The 18,600-nt window shown below is 43.8% G+C and overlaps 1 protein-coding gene across 3 annotated transcripts in view; it reads right to left on the reverse strand.

Moving 5' to 3' along the window:
- Window positions 1-18,600, reverse strand: part of SLC20A2 (solute carrier family 20 member 2) — a 115,550-nt gene that overhangs the window by 80,348 nt on the left and 16,602 nt on the right. The gene's annotated exons all lie outside the window — the stretch shown is intronic.

The raw sequence follows: 18,600 nt of genomic DNA on the forward strand, positions 1-18,600 counted from the left end.
TCAATTATACTCCAATATAAAACATTAAAAAGAAAACAGATAGTGAATAGAAAAACTGCCAATGAGAGGGTGGGAGAAAGGGAAAGCTGAGGAACTCAGACAAACTGAGATGGGAGGAAGATGACTTAGAAAAGAGAAAGAAAGGGCTAAGAGGAGGGCAGACGGAGGAGACAGAAAGCAGAACAGAGCCTGTCCCTGGGCACGGAGTCCATGTATGGGACCGGGTAACAAGCATTGGAACGCTCCCACCCTGGGACCCAGTGCTGAGGACACAGAAGATGGGAAAGACAAGGCCTCTGCGCCGTCCAGGAGCGCACGTCTGAGGGAGACGGACAGACCACCACTCCCCACCCACCACACACACGGTTCCTGCGACCCTGAAGACGCGCAGCTCTGTGCTGCGTACTAGGGGAGTACACGAGACGGGGGCACAGTTTCATTCTTAAATGATGGTTATTTCTCATGAACGTAAATTAACTTTTATTCACGTACAGTTGACTTACAGTGTGTGTGTGTCAGGTGTTCAGCAACGTGGTTCAGTTACAACATATTCTCTTAGAGATTCTCTTCCCACATAGGATATTAGACGATATTGAGCGTAGTTCTCTGTGCTAATATATAGCAGGTCTCTGTCCTCTATTTTGTATATATATGTATATATTTATATGGTATGTACATGCTACTCCCAAAGTCCTGATTTATCCCTCTCCCCTAAAATTTTAAATATATGTTTTAGGCTATCTCAGGATTCTGCATTTTATTTTGAAATCTCCAAGAGTCACAGAGAGATTAATTATTCTAACATATTTTTAAAAAGGACATCTGGAACCAGCAGGAACGTCTCCTCTCTGAGGTAGGCATCATCTTCAAATTAAACCTGGTGATTTAGTCCAACTAGTGAAGGACAGGGTGGGAAAGAAGCAGAAAAGGGGGAAAATTCATATTTCATGGTCACCAGTTTTTCAGACGGAGAAGGCAATGGTACCCCACTCCAGCACTCTTGCCTGGAAAATCCCATGGTCGGAGGAGCCTGGTAGGCTGCAGTCCATGGGGTCGCTAGGAGTCGGACACGACTGAGCGACTTCACTTTCCCTTTTCACTTTCACGCATTGGAGAAGGAAATGGCAACCCACTCCAGTGTTCTTGCCTGGAGAATCCCAGGGACAGGGGAGCCTGGTGGGCTGCCATCTATGGGGTTGCACAGAGTCGGACATGACTGAAGTGACTCAGCAGCAGCAGCAGCAGTTTTTCAGAGGATGGCATGAAGGGTACTCAATGGCTTCGTGCTCAAAAAAAAAAACAAAAAAAAACAAACCTAAAAACCATCACCAGTCCACTGGGGAGAAAGAAAGATCTGAGTTCAAAAGGCAGCTCCTAACCCACCCGCTTGACCTTGGGCACCACTCTGACCTTGGGCAATTCAGCTGACCTGTGTGAGTCCACTTCCCCGCCTGCCCCGTAAAACAGGGGCAGCGATGCGACATCAAGGGGCAGCAAGGACTCCAGCCTCCGGCACCCGCCGGGCACACGCTCCCAGTAAACTGCAGCCTTTACACCCACAGCCCCCGACTGGGACGTTACTGAGGGAGGGTGAGAGGCTTCCTGCTTTGACGGTTCAAAGCTTCAAAGAATAAAAGGTTGAAATGGGTTCCAAATGATCATGACGTGCTGCAGGGAAGCCAGGGCCTGTAAACTTGGATCTGAAAACTCTGCGGCCTGGGCAGCCGGCTTAGGTGTCCTCCACTCCAGCAGTGTGTGCTGGGAGCCGAGGGCTGGCTCAGAGCCGAGGGACACTGAGCGACTGTTAGCACAAGTTCCATGTCCAGGCAATGGGACGGTAATACCCCCCTGTCAGCTCCCACTTCCCTGGACCCACACCCCGGGGGAGCCCCGGCCCACACTGACTCTGGGCTTGGTCTGCAGGGCAACAGCAAGCATAAGCCAGAGACTTTAGTACAGGCCCGGGGTCGAGGAGCCGGCCTCCACTCCGGCTGCACTTCAGGGCACCGAGACCACCCCTGGACGCCCACCTAACCTTCTGAGGGTAAGACTACGTGGGGCACAGACCTGCCATCTGCACTGAAGCCCCACCACAGCCAGCCCGACGATGGCCCCCACAGGCTCGGAGGCCACCCCAGGCCAGGCGGCCCCAGCCAGGCTGCCAGCTGACTTCAGAGACCAACTGGCTAGCTCCATCCAACCAGAAGAGTCACCCGGAGACCCACGGAACCGTGAGACTTTAGGCTTGCTTTTCCCAGCTGCTAGAATTAGGAGGCCTGTTACACAGTGAAAGCTCACAGATACACAATCTTCAAACGGTCTGTAAACAGTCCATCCCCTTACTTTCCAATGAAACCCTCTCAGACTAATCTGTGTCTATCTTACTCTTAAAAACCCACAGTTCTGATTACTACAATTACTTTGTCTTATCCACCAGCACGTTACTCAAACTAAAATGAAACAGTGATACGGTCTGAATGTGAAACTGCTAAAATGGTTAAGTTTAAGCTTTATTTGTTTCGTCCTATAATTAGAAACAAATATGGGGTTGGTTAAAAAGTTCATTCAGGTTTTTCTGTGTCCTTTTATAAGGAAACCAGAACAAACTTTTGGGCCAAACTAATCTATGTGGTCTTCAATGCTACAGCTCTCCACTAAAGAAATGACTTCTCGGGCTTCCCTGGTGACTCCGTGGTAAAAAAAAACAAAAATTTGCCTGCCAATGTAGGAGACCCAGGTTCGATCCCTGGTCTGGGAAGATCCCACATGCCGAGGTGCAGCTAAGCCCTCACACCGCAACTACTGACCCTGCCGAAGCCCTAGAGCTGGAGCCGCAACTCCTGAAGCCCTCGCTCGGCAACACGAGAAGCCACAACAATGAGAAGGCCACGCATTGCAACTAAAGAAAGCCCGTGTGCAGCCATGAAGACCCAGGACAGCCGCAGATAAATAAACAAATAAAAACAGGTTTTTAAAAGATGATTCTCTATCCTGGCCTACAGACTGATTACATGGGTATAGTTCATGGCTGTTCAGTTCAGTTGCTCAGTCCTGTCCGACTCTTTGCGACCCCATGGACTGCAGCACGCCACGTTCACGGCTCTTCAGTCCATCTTAATATTTCAGAAATGTATCAAGAGTACCATTTACGCACATGTGAGCAGAGAAAATGGATTCAAAGCATAAACCACTTTTTCTTCTGCACTTTCTGTAAGCTAAAAATATATATACACATAGTAGCCAGTTCTTCAAGACAGTTCTTTTTTAAGACTTTGAAAAACAGCTAATTCTGCATAGTTTATAACAATTGTATCAGGACTATAAAAATAAAGGCAGCATTATTACTGCTGCTGTTTAAATACTTATTTTAGACAGTTGATCTTTTCAAGTATCCTTAGAAGTCCACGGGGAAAATTTATCCTCACCATGCATTCCTAAGAGTCATCCATTTAACAGACACTTGCTAAACAACTGCTTCCTGCCATTCCAAAACTCCCAAGCATTAACGAGATTTAAACAAACGGCGGGATGCCCAAGATGGTAGCACAACATGGTATCAGCAACAGTGCTGCCTCCAAGAGGCTTATAATCCGATAGAAGACACGATGGCACATAAATAAACTTTCTACCATAGAGGAGGGTAATCAGTAAGCATCCCAAAGGGTAAAAATCCACCAGGAATCTTCTGGTGGGGTTAGTCAAGAAAGGCACCTTGGAGAAAGTAACATGTGAATTTGCCTGCTGATAAGCTTTCAACAAAAGAGTCCGAAATGCAGTACTTGGATGCAATCTCAAAAACGACAGAATGATCTCTGTTCACTTCCAAGGCAAACCATCCAATATCACAGTAATCCAAGTCTATGCCCCAACCAGTAACGCTGAAGAAGCTGAAGTTGAACGGTTCTACGAAGACCTACAAGACCTTTTAGAACTAACACCCAAAAAAGATGTCGTTTTCATTATAGGGGACTGGAATGCAAAAGTAGGAAGTCAAGAAACACCTGGGGTAACAGGCAAATTTGGCCTTGGAATACGGAATGAAGCAGGGCAAAGACTAATAGAGTTTTGCCAAGAAAATGCACTGGTCATAACAAACACCCTCTTCCAACAACACAAGAGAAGACTCTATACATGGACATCACCAGATGGTCAACACCGAAATCAGATTGATTATATTCTTTGCAGCCAAAGATGGAGAAGCTCTATACAGTCAGCAAAAACAAGACCAGGGGCTTACTGTGGCTCAGACCATGAACTCCTTATTGCCAAATTCAGACTGAAATTGAAGAAAGTAGGAAAAACCACTAGACCATTCAGGTATGACCTAAATCAAATCCCTTATGATTATACAGTGGAAGTGAGAAATAGATTTAAGGGACTAGATCTAATAGATAGAGTGCCTGATGAACTATGGAATGAGGTTCGTGACATTGTACAGGAGACAGGGATCAAGAACATTCCCATGGAAAAGAAACGCACAAAAGCAAAATGGCTGCCTGGGAGGCCTTACAAATAGCTGTGAAAACAAGAGAAGCAAAAAGCAAAGGAGAAAAGGAAAGATATAAATATCTGAATGCAGAGTTCCAAAGAATAACAAGAAGAGATAAGAAAGCCTTCTTCAGTGATCAATGCAAAGAAATAGAGGAAAACAACAGAATGGGAAAGACTAGGGATCTCTTCATGAAAATCAGAGATACCAAAGGAACATTTCATGCAAAGATGGGCTCAATAAAGGATAGAAATGGTATGGACCTAACAGAAGCAGAAGATATTAAGAAGAGATGGCAAGAATATACAGAAGAACTGTACAAAAAAGATCTTCACGACCCAGATAATCACGATGGTGTGATCACTGACCTAGAGCCAGACATCCTGGAATATGAAGTCAAGTGGGCCTTAGAAAGCATCACTACGAACAAAGCTAGTGGAGGTGATGGAATTCCAGTTGAGCTATTCCAAATCCTGAAAGATGATGCTGTGAAAGTGCTGCACTCAATATGCCAGCACATTTGGAAAACTCAGCAGTGGCCACAGGACTGGAAAAGGTCAGTTTTCATTCCAATCCCAAAGAAAGGCAATGCCAAAGAATGCTCAAACTACCGCACAATTGCACTCATCTCACACGCTAGTAAAGTAATGCTCAAAATTCTCCAAGCCAGGCTTCAGCAATATGTGAACCGTAACTCCCTGATGTTCAAGCTGGTTTTAGAAAAGGCAGAGGAACCAGAAATCAAATTGCCAACATCCGCTGGATCATGGAAAAAGCAAGAGGGTTCCAGAAAAACCTCTATTTCTGCTTTATTGACTATGCCAAAGCCTTTGACTGTGTGGATCACAATAAACTGTGGAAAATTCTGAAAGAGATGGGAACACCAGACCACCTGACCTGCCTCTTGAGAAATCTGTATGCAGGTCAGGAAGCAACAGTTAGAACTGGACATGGAACAACAGATTGGTTCCAAATAGGAAAAGGAGTTCATCAAGGCTGTATATTGTCACCCTGTTTATTTAACTTATATGCAGAGTACATCATGAGAAACGCTGGGCTGGAAGAACCACAAGCTGGAATCAAGATTGCCAGGAGAAATCTCAATAACCTCAGATATGAAGATGACACTACCCTTATGGCAGAAAGTGAAGAGGAACTAAAAAGCCTCTTGATGAAAGTGAAAGAGGAGAGTGAAAAAGTTGGCTTAAAGCTCAACATTCAGAAAACGAAGATCATGGCATCTGGTCCCATCACTTCATGGGAAATAGATGGGGAAACGGTGGAAACAGTGTCAGACTTTATTTTTCTGGGCTCCAAAATCACTGCAGATGATGACTGCAGCCATGAAATTAAAAGACGCTTACTCCTTGGAAGGAAAGTTATGACCAACCTAGACAGCATATTCAAAAGTAAAGGCATTACTTTGCCAACAAAGGTCCGTCTAGTCAAGGCTATGGTTTTTCCTGTGGTCATGTATGGATGTGAGAGTTGGACTGTGAAGAAGGCTGAGCGCCCAAGAGTTGATGCTTTTGAACTGTGGTGTTGGAGAAGACTCTTGAGAGTCCCTTGGACTGCAAGGAGATCCAACCAGTCCATTCTGAAGGAGATCAGCCCTGGGATTTCTTTGGAAGGAATGATGCTAAAGCTGAAACTCCAGTACTTTGGCCACCTCATGGGAAGAGTTGACTCATTGGAAAAGACTCTGATGCTGGGAGGGATTGGGGGCAGGAGAAGGGGACGACACAGGATGAGATGGCTGGATGGCATCATTGACTCGATGGACGTGAGTCTCAGTGAACTCCGGGAGTTGGTGATGGACAGGGAGGCCTGGCGTGCTGCGATTCATGGAGTCGCAAAGAGTCGGACACGACTGAACGACTGATCTAAGCTTTCAACATCGAAAGAAGTGGAAAGAACATTATACAGAACCAACATGTGCAAAGTTGGAAGAAAAGGAATGCTGTGATGGATGTCTGTACCATATATGTCTGGGAAATAGGTTTAAGCTCTGTCAATTAACAGCTGTTTAGACCACTGATAAAGTTGCTTCCTTTCTCCAAATCAATGCTGAAAAGTGTCCAATGAGAGTATGGAGTCCAGAGCAAGACTGCCCAGGCTTCTTCTAGTTTCATCACTTCTAGTTTCTAGTTGTTGACTCTGGGCAATTAATTCTCTCTCTGTGCCTCAGTTTCATCATCTTTAAAGTGGGTATAACAATATACAAACTCCACAGGGAGACTATGAAGATTAGATGGGTTTATATTTGTAAAGAATGCAGAACAGTGCCTGTTGCGTAATATGTAAGAGAAGTCACTCAGTCGTGTCCGACTCTTTGTGACCCCGTGGACTGTAGCCCACCAGGCTCCTCCGTCCATGGGATTTTCCAGGCAAGGGTACTGGAGTGGGGTGCCATTTCCTTCTCCGAACATTCTGTTAAATAAACAAACTCACATGTTTATGCATACATAGCAAGATAGGTAGACAGATGTGCATGAATATAGAAATACAGACATAGCTGTATTATCAAGGACAGAACCTGGTATGTACTAGATGCTGCTGCTGCTGCTAAGTCGCCCCAGTCGTGTCCGACTCTGTGTGACCCCATAGATGGCAGCCCACCAGGCTCCCCTGTCCCTGGGATTCTCCAGGCAAGAACACTGGAGTGGGTTGCCATTGCCTTCTCCAAAGCATGAAAGTGAAAACTGAAAGTGAAGTCGCTCAGTCACGTCCAACTCCAGCGACCCCATGGACTGCAGCCCACCAGGCTCCTCCATCCATGGGATTTTCCAGGCAAGAGCACTGGAGTGGGGTGCCATTGCCTTCTCTGGTACTAGATGCTAGACTCATATGTATATAATTTTCCCTTTGAAGTTCACACTGTACTAGAGCACAGGGTCATATATGCCCCAATATTAGCGTCCACTCAGTTAAAAGATTAGAGACTGTCCTTCCCTCTTTCTCTTGAGGCAACAATTCTGCCTGGGAGACGCCAGGCTTACTAAACTGCTAGATAGACATAGCATGGCTGTCAGATTCAAACAAAGCTGCACTAATGTCTCATGTAATAAAAACACTTTCAATGGAAAAACAAGCATAGGCTTATTAAGGACCGTCTGACCTCTATAACTTATTAGCATTCAAGCTAATGCAAAACAAGAAACCTTAAATATACTGCAATCTAAGATTTCAGGGGGGAAACAAAAGCCCTGAAAAACAAGATTTTAAGCCACGTGACTCAAAAGGTGGGTTAACAAAATCCTAATTCTAGTCTACTTTGGCTTCAAGTAGTTATATATCCTAACTGAAAATTTTTTAACTAAAGTTTTATTACATGAATCTAGTAAATATGAAGCTGAATTTCCCGTTTTTAAGATGAAAATACTAAAGACAGTTGACAGATTATACTAAAAGTACTTGAAAATATTCTGCTACATTGAAATAAGTAAACATTTCCTGCAATCTTACACTATTTGCTTTAGAGACCTCTTTTTCACAGATAATGTATAGGCAAAAACTTCACCTACCACAAATCAAACTGCCCTGGTGAAGAGACTTTGAATTAACAAGTTATGCTGAACCACTAATAATAAATGCCCCCTTCTCAGTTTATTCTATCCAATTATAGGAAAATTGTTAAGAATTGGGCAACAAGCTATTAACTTCCAAAATCTTTTGGTAAGTGATCAGTTAATATTTATTTCTGTTCTTTCAATCCACAAGCAATTAAATTTGTTTCAGAAGCATCTACAACTTTTTTTAGAGTTTTTTTTACCCTACTTTCTAACTTGAAATTCAAGACTATCTGAGGACTGTAGGTTGTAGGCAAGTTCTTTAATAAGAGTTACCCTTCTGGGTTCATTTGAATCCCAACTTCACTACCTGCTAACTGAGCCACCACAGGCAAGTTAACAGACTGTTGTAAAAATGAGTTAATGCACATATAACACTCAGAATGGTACTTGGCACAGATTTGTAAAAATACATATTTTACCTACCTAAAATAATAAGGAAGGGGAAATTGTGTTTGAACCACCTGTACATAGTAGAGAATCTATCCTACTTTGGGACTCAAATTTTAAGTTTTAGAGGAAATTTGCAGGGTAAAGCTGAAAGGACCCTCATCAACAGCAGCCCACAGCCACAATGTTTTACAAACAGTAATTTCGAGTAAGTGCTCAGGGCTCCTATATTCTATTCTCAAGCCGCCCAGCCCTCCTAAAATGCCCGTGTGTGGGGAAACACAACACTTGGTACCAGTTTACCAAGAGAGCTGGAAAATCAAGAATTTACTTTCTGATTTTTAATATTTTTGTTGTAAATGGACGCAGTCCATTCCCAACCAGACACACTGAGAAGTGGTCACTTTGGCAATAACTGGTTCAAAATCAACCGCAAATTACAGGAGCTGAAATATCTGTAAGAGATTCTAACTTCACTTGGCTACAAGAATCCAGGAGGTAGTTGGTTTCTCTAGGGGGAGCGGAGGCTATGTCTTGAGATAGATGTACGTGATTTTGTCTCAACCTCCGTATATTTCATTTTAACAAACGCTCCCATGAAGGCTCATTTTTCAAAATATCAGCGATAAGCAAAGAAGGACTAACAACTCAGCTCCCAGAACTGTAACTGCCCAGTAATTATAATAATCCAAGAGGCTGTTCTCTGAAACACAGAGACCAGCTTCTTTACAGAGACCCTGGTTCACACAAGGAAGGGTGGACAAGCAGTACTGGGGTATCTGTGGTTATTGCAGACTGTGAAACAGGAGACAATTACCCATTTTAGACCTTAATGCTCACATTGTAAGACTTGGTCTGTTCTTTTTCTTGACATTCTATTCCTGTCTCTCCAATTGCCAGGAGAGGGAACATCACCCAATTCTTTGAGTCAGATCTGTTTTTTAAAAAAGGCTCCTAAAAAAATAACTAAAAGTTAATCTTTTCAGTTTCACTACTTAAGATCTTTTCATGTAAACTACACTGAAAGGAAGAATTCTTGATAAACCCAGATTCTTTAAGGCTTAACATGGGGAACACAGCCAATATTTTATAATAAGTATAAAGGGAACAAAGCCTTTAAAAGTTGTGAATTGCTATACTGTAGACCTGTTACTTATAAAACATTGTACAACTATACTTTAACATTAAAAAGTAAAAAATAAACCCTCTTTTTAAATAAGATGATGGACACATGAAAGAGCAGCATATTAATAAATTCCAACCAATACTTTGATTTTGAATAAGAAAATTTTTGTTCTCATTATTAAACTCTAAAATATGATACAGGATTACAGGATAATCAACAGCAAGTTAGACAAAGAGTATGCTAGTTGTTCATACACAGCATACCAGAAATACATGCAAATCATGACATCAGACTACTTACTGTTCTTTGTGTAAGTGTTAAACAAGCCGTCTCTTCTCCTAAGCGTGGAGTGGTGGGCCAGTGTTGAGTAAAATAATTAGGATAAAACCTCAAACATCCCCCTGCACAATATCCAAAAGAGTCTCTCTGAGATTATTTACGAAAAGTAATCTCTTTCAAAATTTAACTAATCCTGGCCACTGAAGAAAAGGACAAATCAGTCAAATTTAAATTATGATTCTTTAGAATGTGTTGGACAATTCTGAGACACACTGAGAAAAAAGTATTAAAAATAGCCAAGAGAAGGCAGCAGCTAAAACACAAAGGCCAGAGGTGAGATCAAAATTAGAAACGTACAATGTCTGGAGGGCTGTCCATATAAGGGTATCTTTAAATCAGTAATAAGTTGGGACCATCCACTGGGCAAAATAAACAGCTGCCATCATCGAAGTGGCTGACTCCATCTCTCATTCAGAAATCTCTAGACCATCTCAGAAGACAAATATGACATGACTTTATGCTCAACGGTGTTTGGGGCTATTCTCAAAGCTGGTCTCGACTTTCCCAGTCCCACATGAGAAACACATATACATGCATCTTTCCTTTTGACAAAAGTATAAAAACGCAACAGTAGAGGGGATTTCCCTGGCCTTCCAGTGACTGAGACTTCACCTTCCACGAGCATGATGCGGGTTCGATCCCTGGTCTGGGGACTGGGATGCCACGTGCTTCCCAGCCGAAAAAAAAAAAAACAAACCCGAAACCATAAAACAGAGGCAGTGTTGTAGCAAATTCAAAGCAATATTAGAGGATAAAACGTCTGCTAAGCCTTCCTCACCCCATCTGCTAGACTATATTTACTACACTCCCCAACCCCATAAATTTCCTGATCCCCGGAGTGGGCTGCTGTTTTCCTCTTTCATTTACTTATTTGTCAGACTCTCAGGGAGCTTCTTAAGCTGGTGCCAAGCCCAACAGAGATGAAATAAATAAGGATCTTACCTTCTAGGAGTTCAGTGCGGTATGGCAGACAGACACAGAAATAACTAACATAGCGTAAGGCCTATGTAACAGGAATTTGCACAAGAAGGCTTGCGACTGTCTCTGGCATTGAGGGGAGGGTAAAGGACCAGGCAGAGAAAAAGCAGAAGGCATTTGAGGCAGAGCGATCAGGACAGGCAAAAGCTCAGAGTCTGTTCTGAGAACAGCAAGAACTATGGCTTCTAAATTCTCTCTGAAACTGTTCTTTATTTCATAGTTTGATTAATTCTCTATATTAAACTAAATATGAAGAAAAAAAAAAAGAACTATGTGCCCGGAGTGTAAGTGACAGGATGTGAACGGGGGAAGAGGCAAAAGATTAGGCTGGAAAAAGCAATGGCTGAGGTCCCTGCGGGCCACGAGAACTCTCATCAGCGCACCGTCCTGCCGCCCTAAGGCTCTCAACTCCCGCTACACGTCAAAATCTCCGGGGAAACTTTAAGACAGAATTGATGTCTGGTATTTGCTAGTATCAATTAATTGGTCAAGATGGGGACTGGGCACTGGTGTTTTTAAAAGTCTTCTCACGTTATTCTAGCATATGGTCGGGGTGAGAACTACAGGCAACAGGGAGTCAACACAACCAAACAAGCAGGATGAGGATGCAAGAACAAGGAAAAAAGAGAAAAAGCTAACTGAGCAGTAGAGTGCAGAGCAGACCAGAGGGACTCCCCTGGTGGTCCACTGGTTAAGACGCCACACTTCTAACACAGAGGGCATGGGTTCAATTCCTGGTCAGGAAACTAGATCCCACATGCCATGGGGTGAGTCCAACAAATAAAAATGAAAAAATAAATAAGTAAATAATATTCTAAAATTAAAAAATAAAAGAGTAGATCAGAGGCACAGAGACCAGGGGAGGAATGTCCATTTACAGGTTCCCGAATATAGACAAAGAGGAGTCTACGCCAGTAGTTAGTATTAACCTTTTCTGGGTCACCAACCTGTGTGAAAGTGAGTGGTAAAAGTTAAAAGCCTTAAAAAAAGAAAAGCTAAAAGCCTTTTCCTAAGGAAAAATGCACACATGTCAAAAAATGTACAAATAATTTTGAGGGGTTATGAACCTCTTTTGAGTAGTGGATTCAAGTGAAGAAATCCTGACCCTAAACAAGGTGACTAGAAAGGGAAGCGGAGAAGGCAATGGCACCCCACTCCAGTACTCTTGCCTGGAAAATCCCATGGACGGAGAAGCCTGGTGGGCTGCAGTCCATGGGGTCGATAGGAGTTGGACACGACTGAGACTTTGCTTTCACTTTTCACTTTCATGCATTGGAGAAGGCAATGGCAACCCACTCCACTGTTCTTGCCTGGAGAATCCCAGGGATGGCGGAGCCTGGTGGGCTGCCGTCTATGGGGTCACACAGTCGGACACGACTGAAGCGACTTAGCAGCAGCAGCAAGAGGAGAGAGACTTGAGGTAGAATCAACAGCACTGATGATTCCCAGGTGAAGGGAAGGAAGAGGGATTCAGGCTGATGCCCCCACTTCCAGCTTGAGAGTTGTAAGTGATCAACTTACTTAAATGTCAGGAACGACACTAAGCGGTAACGTGTATTCATCTCAGTGAGTCTTCCCAGTTCTAGAAGATGAATTGCCATCTTATTCATCACTGAAGAAGCTGAGACTGAGAGATATTAAGGAGCCTGTCCAAGGTCAGGCAGTGTGAAGTGGTGGAGTGGGAATTCAATCCCAGAGAGTAAGCCTCCAGAGCCCCCAGCATGCCTGGTGAGTGGGCCTCATTCATTAAAATAGAGGAGACAGGAGGACAGAGCAGAAGTAGGTTCAGTAGAAGAGGAGGAAGGGGCAGGGGATGGAATATACACACTACCTTTAGATATGCTACGTTCAAGATGGTACAAAATGTATCAATGACATTATCTGCTGAATCAGGAAAAAAAAGAAAGAAAGGAGCTCAAGGCGGGTACGGTGGAAGACACAGCCATAGAATAGGGAGCTCCCTAAACACGTGCTAGGCCCCAGCACGTGCTCCGCTCTGCAGGTGTAAGTGCTATCCTTACCTGTCTCTGCAAGTGAGCAAACAAGACTTGGGAGAGCAGGGTTGCCAAGCCAGCAGGTGGCACGGCCCACCCCCTAACCTAACATCTCTGGCACCAGATAAAGGAGTGGGAACCATGGTCCTAAGTGGCAGCAGCTCCCACTCTGCTCTAAAACCACTAGTGTGAGATACAGGGTTTTTTTTTTTTTTTTTTCTTTCATAACTTTATATAAAAAAACTTGACAATATCTATTTCCACCAGCTAAAGGATTCTGACACTGTTTAAATTGTTTGAGCGACCATAAGAGATATCTGCGTCTCAGCCAGGTGAAGTATCAGAGCTACACTTCCGCAGGGCAGCGTGCAGACTCAGACGCAGGCCTGTGTAGACAACAAGCATGACACAAATTCCGCACAGAGCGATTATCATCCGAGTCAGGATTCAGAACAATTAGCCCAATGCAGATAAGTGTCCTGTGTTCCTGGAGGCCACGACGAAGCCAGGAAGTGGTGAAATTTCCTTTTTTACTCTTTTTGTAGCATGAAAAGAATGTGGCTTTTCTCCTCTCTAAAGAAACAAAAATAAACTCTTAAACCATACACTACAAGTCTAGACTAGTTACTTCAGGTTTAACAGTGGAATAATTTATGCACTGCACGTTTCAGATAAAAACCTGTTACAGTTCAACATTTCGGCACCTTTAAAAATACCTGTACTGGCAGTCACATAGCCTTTGAGTTAAAAGCATCAAAAAAGTACTTTACAAGAGCCTGCAACATTATCCTAGGATTTTCTCCTGTTCAGGTACCCGAGAGAAGAAATACGATGATCCAATGAAGAGTACTGAAGTCCTACAGCACAACCTCTCACTCACAGCAAGATTCCTTCCAAAGCCCCGGTCCTGGTCGCCCATCACTAGGCTTGAAGTCGTGACTTTCCAGGGCCCCACCCCATCCCTGGAGGCCTCTCACTAGGTGCTTGTGCTTCGTGCTGTGCTTAGTCGCTCAGTCATGTCCGACTCTTTGAAACCCCATGGGCTGTAGCCCACCAGGCTCCTCTGTCCACTGGGATTCTCCAGGCAAGAATACTGGAGTGGGTTGCCATGCCCTCCTCCAGGGGAATCTTCCCAACCTAGGCATTGAACCCAAGTCTCCCGCATTCCAGGCAGATTCTTAACCAGTTGAGCCACCAGGGAAGCCCTCACTAGAGCTCAGATCGAGTCAAAATCCTTTGCCTTGTAATGTCCATTCATCAAATATTTACCGAGCACCTGAGATCCACAGCACAAGCTCTGCAAACCACCTTCTGGTCCTGGCAGTCCTTGATCCATGCTGCTCTCTCACACCCTCTCCCTCTGCTCCAATAATAAACTCCCCCCCGACCACGGGGGGATCCTCAATGACTCCACTTCTCAGCCCATCACTGTCTCCCCGCTCTGCTAGTGTCTCACCGAAGCGTGGGTCACAGGCGTCAACACAACCACCAGGTGTGGTCTAGGATCTGTTTTTAGCAGCTGCATGACAGAGAGGCTTGCAGAAGCCTGTGGTCAGATAAATCTAGCTGATCTCAGGTGCGTGTGAGCCAATGCTCGACTCCTGCAGATGCTTCCTCTTGCTGATTTTATTTAGAACGCTGCCACAAGCTATCCAGATGACTCTGAATCGAGTCTGCTCTGTATGGCATTAGTCATCTATCCTAGGTTGATGTCATCTGGAAAGTTAGGTAAACTTCTCTCAATCCAGTCTTTACAGAAAGAGGACACTGTGATTTAAATCTGCTATCAATGGAAACTCAAAAGTTCCCTGTGGTCCCAAAGATCCCTTTATAGAATCTTGAGGCTCAGAACTACCATCTGATTTTATCCGTTTTCAGCCTTTCTTGAGGGAACAGCTTTGCTGAAAATCTGATGAAAGCCATCACAAGGATTTGTTGTTCAGCCACTCAGTTGGGTCAGACTCTTTGCAACCCCATGGACTGCAGCACGCCAGGCTTCCCTGTCCTTTCCTATCTCCTGGAGCTTGCTCAAACTCATGTCCATCTAGTAGGTGATGCCACTCAACCATCTTGTCCTCTGTTGTCCCCTTCTCCTGCCTTCAATCTTTCCCAGCATCAGGGTCTTTCCCAGTGTGTCGGCTCTTCGCATCAGGAGACCAAAGTACTGGAGTTTCAGCTTCAGCATCAGTCCTTCCAAAGACACCCAGGACTGATCACCTTTAGAACGGACTGGTTGGATGTCCTTACAGTCCAAGGGACTCTCAGGAGTCTTCTCCAGCACCACAGTTCAAAGCAGCAGTTCTTTGGCGCTCAGCTTCTTTATGGTCCAACTCTCACATCCGTAATCAACTGCTAGAAAAGCCATAGCTTTGACCAGACAGACCACTGTCGGCAAAGTGATGTCACATGTACACAGTTTTGCAATCAACATCAGATGGTTCCAGGACCTCCATGAAGCCCATCCATTGGCCTGTTGAGGTAAAACCTTAGGAATTCTAGAAGCTATGAAAAATACCTATGATCATTAGCATCCATTCAGTGCCATTTCTAAAATAACTGATTATCTAATGCCCAACAACGCCCTGAAGAAGCCAATTAATTGGAATTCAGTTCAGTTCAGTTCAGTCACTCAGTCGTGTCCAACTCTCTGCGACCCCACGAATTGCAGCACGCCAGGCCTCCCTGTCCATCACCAACTCCCAGAGTTCACTCAGACTCACGTCCATTGAGTCACTGATACCATCCACCCATCTCATCCTCTGTCGTCCCCTTCTCCTCCTGCCCCCAATCCCTCCCAGCATCAGAGTCTTTTCCAATGAGTCAACTCTTCCCATGAGGTGGCCAAAGTACTGGAGTTTCAGCTTTAGCATCATTCCTTCCAAAGAAATCCCAGGGCTGATCTCCTTCAGAATGGACTGGTTGGATCTCCTTGCAGTCCAAGGGACTCTTGAGAGTCTTCTCCAACACCACAGTTCAAAAGCATCAACTCTTGGGCGCTCAGCCTTCTTCACAGTCCAACTCTCACATCCATACATGACCACAGGAAAAACCATAGTCTTGACTAGACGGACCTTTGTTGGCAAAGTAATGTCTCTGCTTTTGAATCAACTGACCTTAATTCACTAATTCTATCAGAGAAGATATACAGAAACTAAGAAGTCTGAGGAAAACCAAACCACAGGTTATAAGAATACTTTAGACACAAAAGTTATACAAACAAAGATACGTGTTGCAACACTGTTTACAGTGGAAAAAAGGAGGGGCCATCTTGAATATCCATCCACAGGGAAACGGCTGAATAAATTATATATGTTTAAAATGTCATTAATTTTTTGAAAACAAGAGTTAGATCTATTGATCTGGAGAAATAGCCACAATCTATTATGGAGGGAAAGAAAGCTTTAGAATAATGTATCGAGTATGGTTCCAAATAGGAAAAGGAGTTCGTCAAGGCTGTATATTGTCACCCTGCTTATTTAACTTATGTGCAGAGTACATCACGAGAAACACTGGGCTGGAAGAAGCACAAGCTGGAATCAATATTGCCGGGAGAAATATCAATAACCTCAGATATGCAGATGACACCACCTTAAGGATGGCAGAAAGTGAAGAGGAACTAAAAAGCCTCTTGATGAAAGTGAAAGAGGAGAGTGAAAAAGTTGGCTTAAAGCTCAACATTCAGAAAACGAAGATCATGGCATCTGGTCCCATCACTTCATGGGAAATCGATGGGGAAACAGTGGAAAGTGTCAGACTTTATTTTACGGGGCTCCAAAATCACTGCAGATGGTGATTGCAGCCATGAAATTAAAAGACACTGACTCCTTGGAAGGGAAGTTTTGACCAACCTAGATAGCATATTCAAAAGCAGAGACCTTACTTTGCAAACAAAGGTCCATTTAGTCAAGGCTATGGTTTTTCCAGTGGTCATGTATGGATGTGAGAGTTGGACTGTGAAGAAAGCTGAGAGACGATAAATGGATGCTTTTGAACTGTGGTGTTGGAGAAGACTCTTGAGAGTCCCTTGGACTGCAAGGAGATCCAACCAGTCCATCCTAAAGGAGATCAGTCCTGGGTGTTCATTGGAAGGACTGATGCTAAAGCTGAAACGCCAATACTTTGGCCACCTCATGCGAAGAGTTGACTCATTGGAAAAGACTCTGATGCTGGGAGGGATTGAGGGCAAGAGGAGAAGGGGATGACAGAGGATGAGATGGCTGGATGGCATCACTGACTCGATGGACATGAGTTTGAGTGAACTCTGGGAGTTGGTGATGGACAGGGAGGCCTGGCGTGCTGTGATTCATGGGGTCGCAAAGAGTCGGACACGACTGAGCAACTGAACTGAACTGATAATCCTATTTGAAAAGCAAAAAAAAAAAACAAAAACAAAAACAAAAAAGCCCTAACAAATCTTATGTCATTAAACATACTTTTTTTTAATATAGCAAAAGGTGTAAGAGAATTCGCATCTGTGAACATGGTGGGGAGGAATGGATTTTGTTGTTGTTCATCCCTGCATACTTTCGCTTGTTACAAGCAAATACTGATTCTGCAAAGCAATACATTTCTAAAAGAAAAGAAACGAATAAAGTTGACAACAGGATCTATAAATAGACTCAGCTCTCTCACCCCAACACTTCAGGCAGGTTTTCTAAACCTATTCTCACGTCCCCAAAAGGTCTCCACCCACGGGATGCCTTGGACCAAATCTAACTTCCTTTTGACTTTTCAGTGATGCTGAGTTTCTCACTGTTTTGGGTACTTGATTCACCATCACAGACATTCTTCTGTTATACTTATGAAAGCTGTGTTGTGTAGATTAAATGTGTCCACAGTCCACAGGTGTGATTTTTTTCCCCCTTAGGAAAACATCCATCTTGGCAGAGACATAAAAGGAATGCAGAATCCACGAGTCTAATATGTGGGAGATGCATGCATGAAGCACAAACACTAGCCCCTTCTAAAGCGAAGACACAAGAGCAGAGACACTGTTGTCTGTTGGCTCAGGGGTTCTCAACCTTGGCTAAACATCAGAATTACCTGGAAGCGTTTTTTAAAAATACCAGTGCCTGGGCAGCACTTTCAATGATTCTAATTTAATTGGCCTGGTTGTAGGTACTTGTTTCATTCTTAAAGCTAATGAGATAATTCGAACAGAGTTAAGAATCACTGCTTTCTACATTTCATTCTCTTTCCTTTCTTCCACTTTTTTTTACAAAGAACTTTTTATTAGTTACTTTAAGGCTAGAAGATAGTCGTATTTGGAAAAGCCAAAAATGATCAAATCAGTTGACCCTGTCCAATGTCTATAATTCATATCATCCTTATGTGGACTTCTGATGCCCAAATTATTCAGTTCAGTCGCTCAGTCGTGTCCAACTCTTTGCGACCCATGAATCGCAGCACACCAGGCCACCCTGTCCATCACCAACTTCTCTTCGCGTGAGGCGGCCAAAGTACTGGAGTTTCAGCTTCAACATCAGTCCCTCCAATGAACACCAAGGACTGATCTCCTGGGTCAAACTCTCACATCCATACATGATTACTGGAATAACCATAGCCTTGACTAGACGGACCTTTGTTAGCAAAGTAATGTCTCTGCTTTTAAATATGCTATCTAGGTTGGTCATAACTTTCCTTCCAAGGAGTAAGCGTCTTTTAATTTCATGGCTGTAATCACCATCTGCAGTGATTTTGGAGCCCCCCCAAATA

This window comes from Bos indicus, chromosome 27 (assembly GCF_029378745.1).
Source record: "Bos indicus isolate NIAB-ARS_2022 breed Sahiwal x Tharparkar chromosome 27, NIAB-ARS_B.indTharparkar_mat_pri_1.0, whole genome shotgun sequence".
NCBI classification, from domain to species: Eukaryota; Metazoa; Chordata; class Mammalia; order Artiodactyla; family Bovidae; genus Bos; species Bos indicus.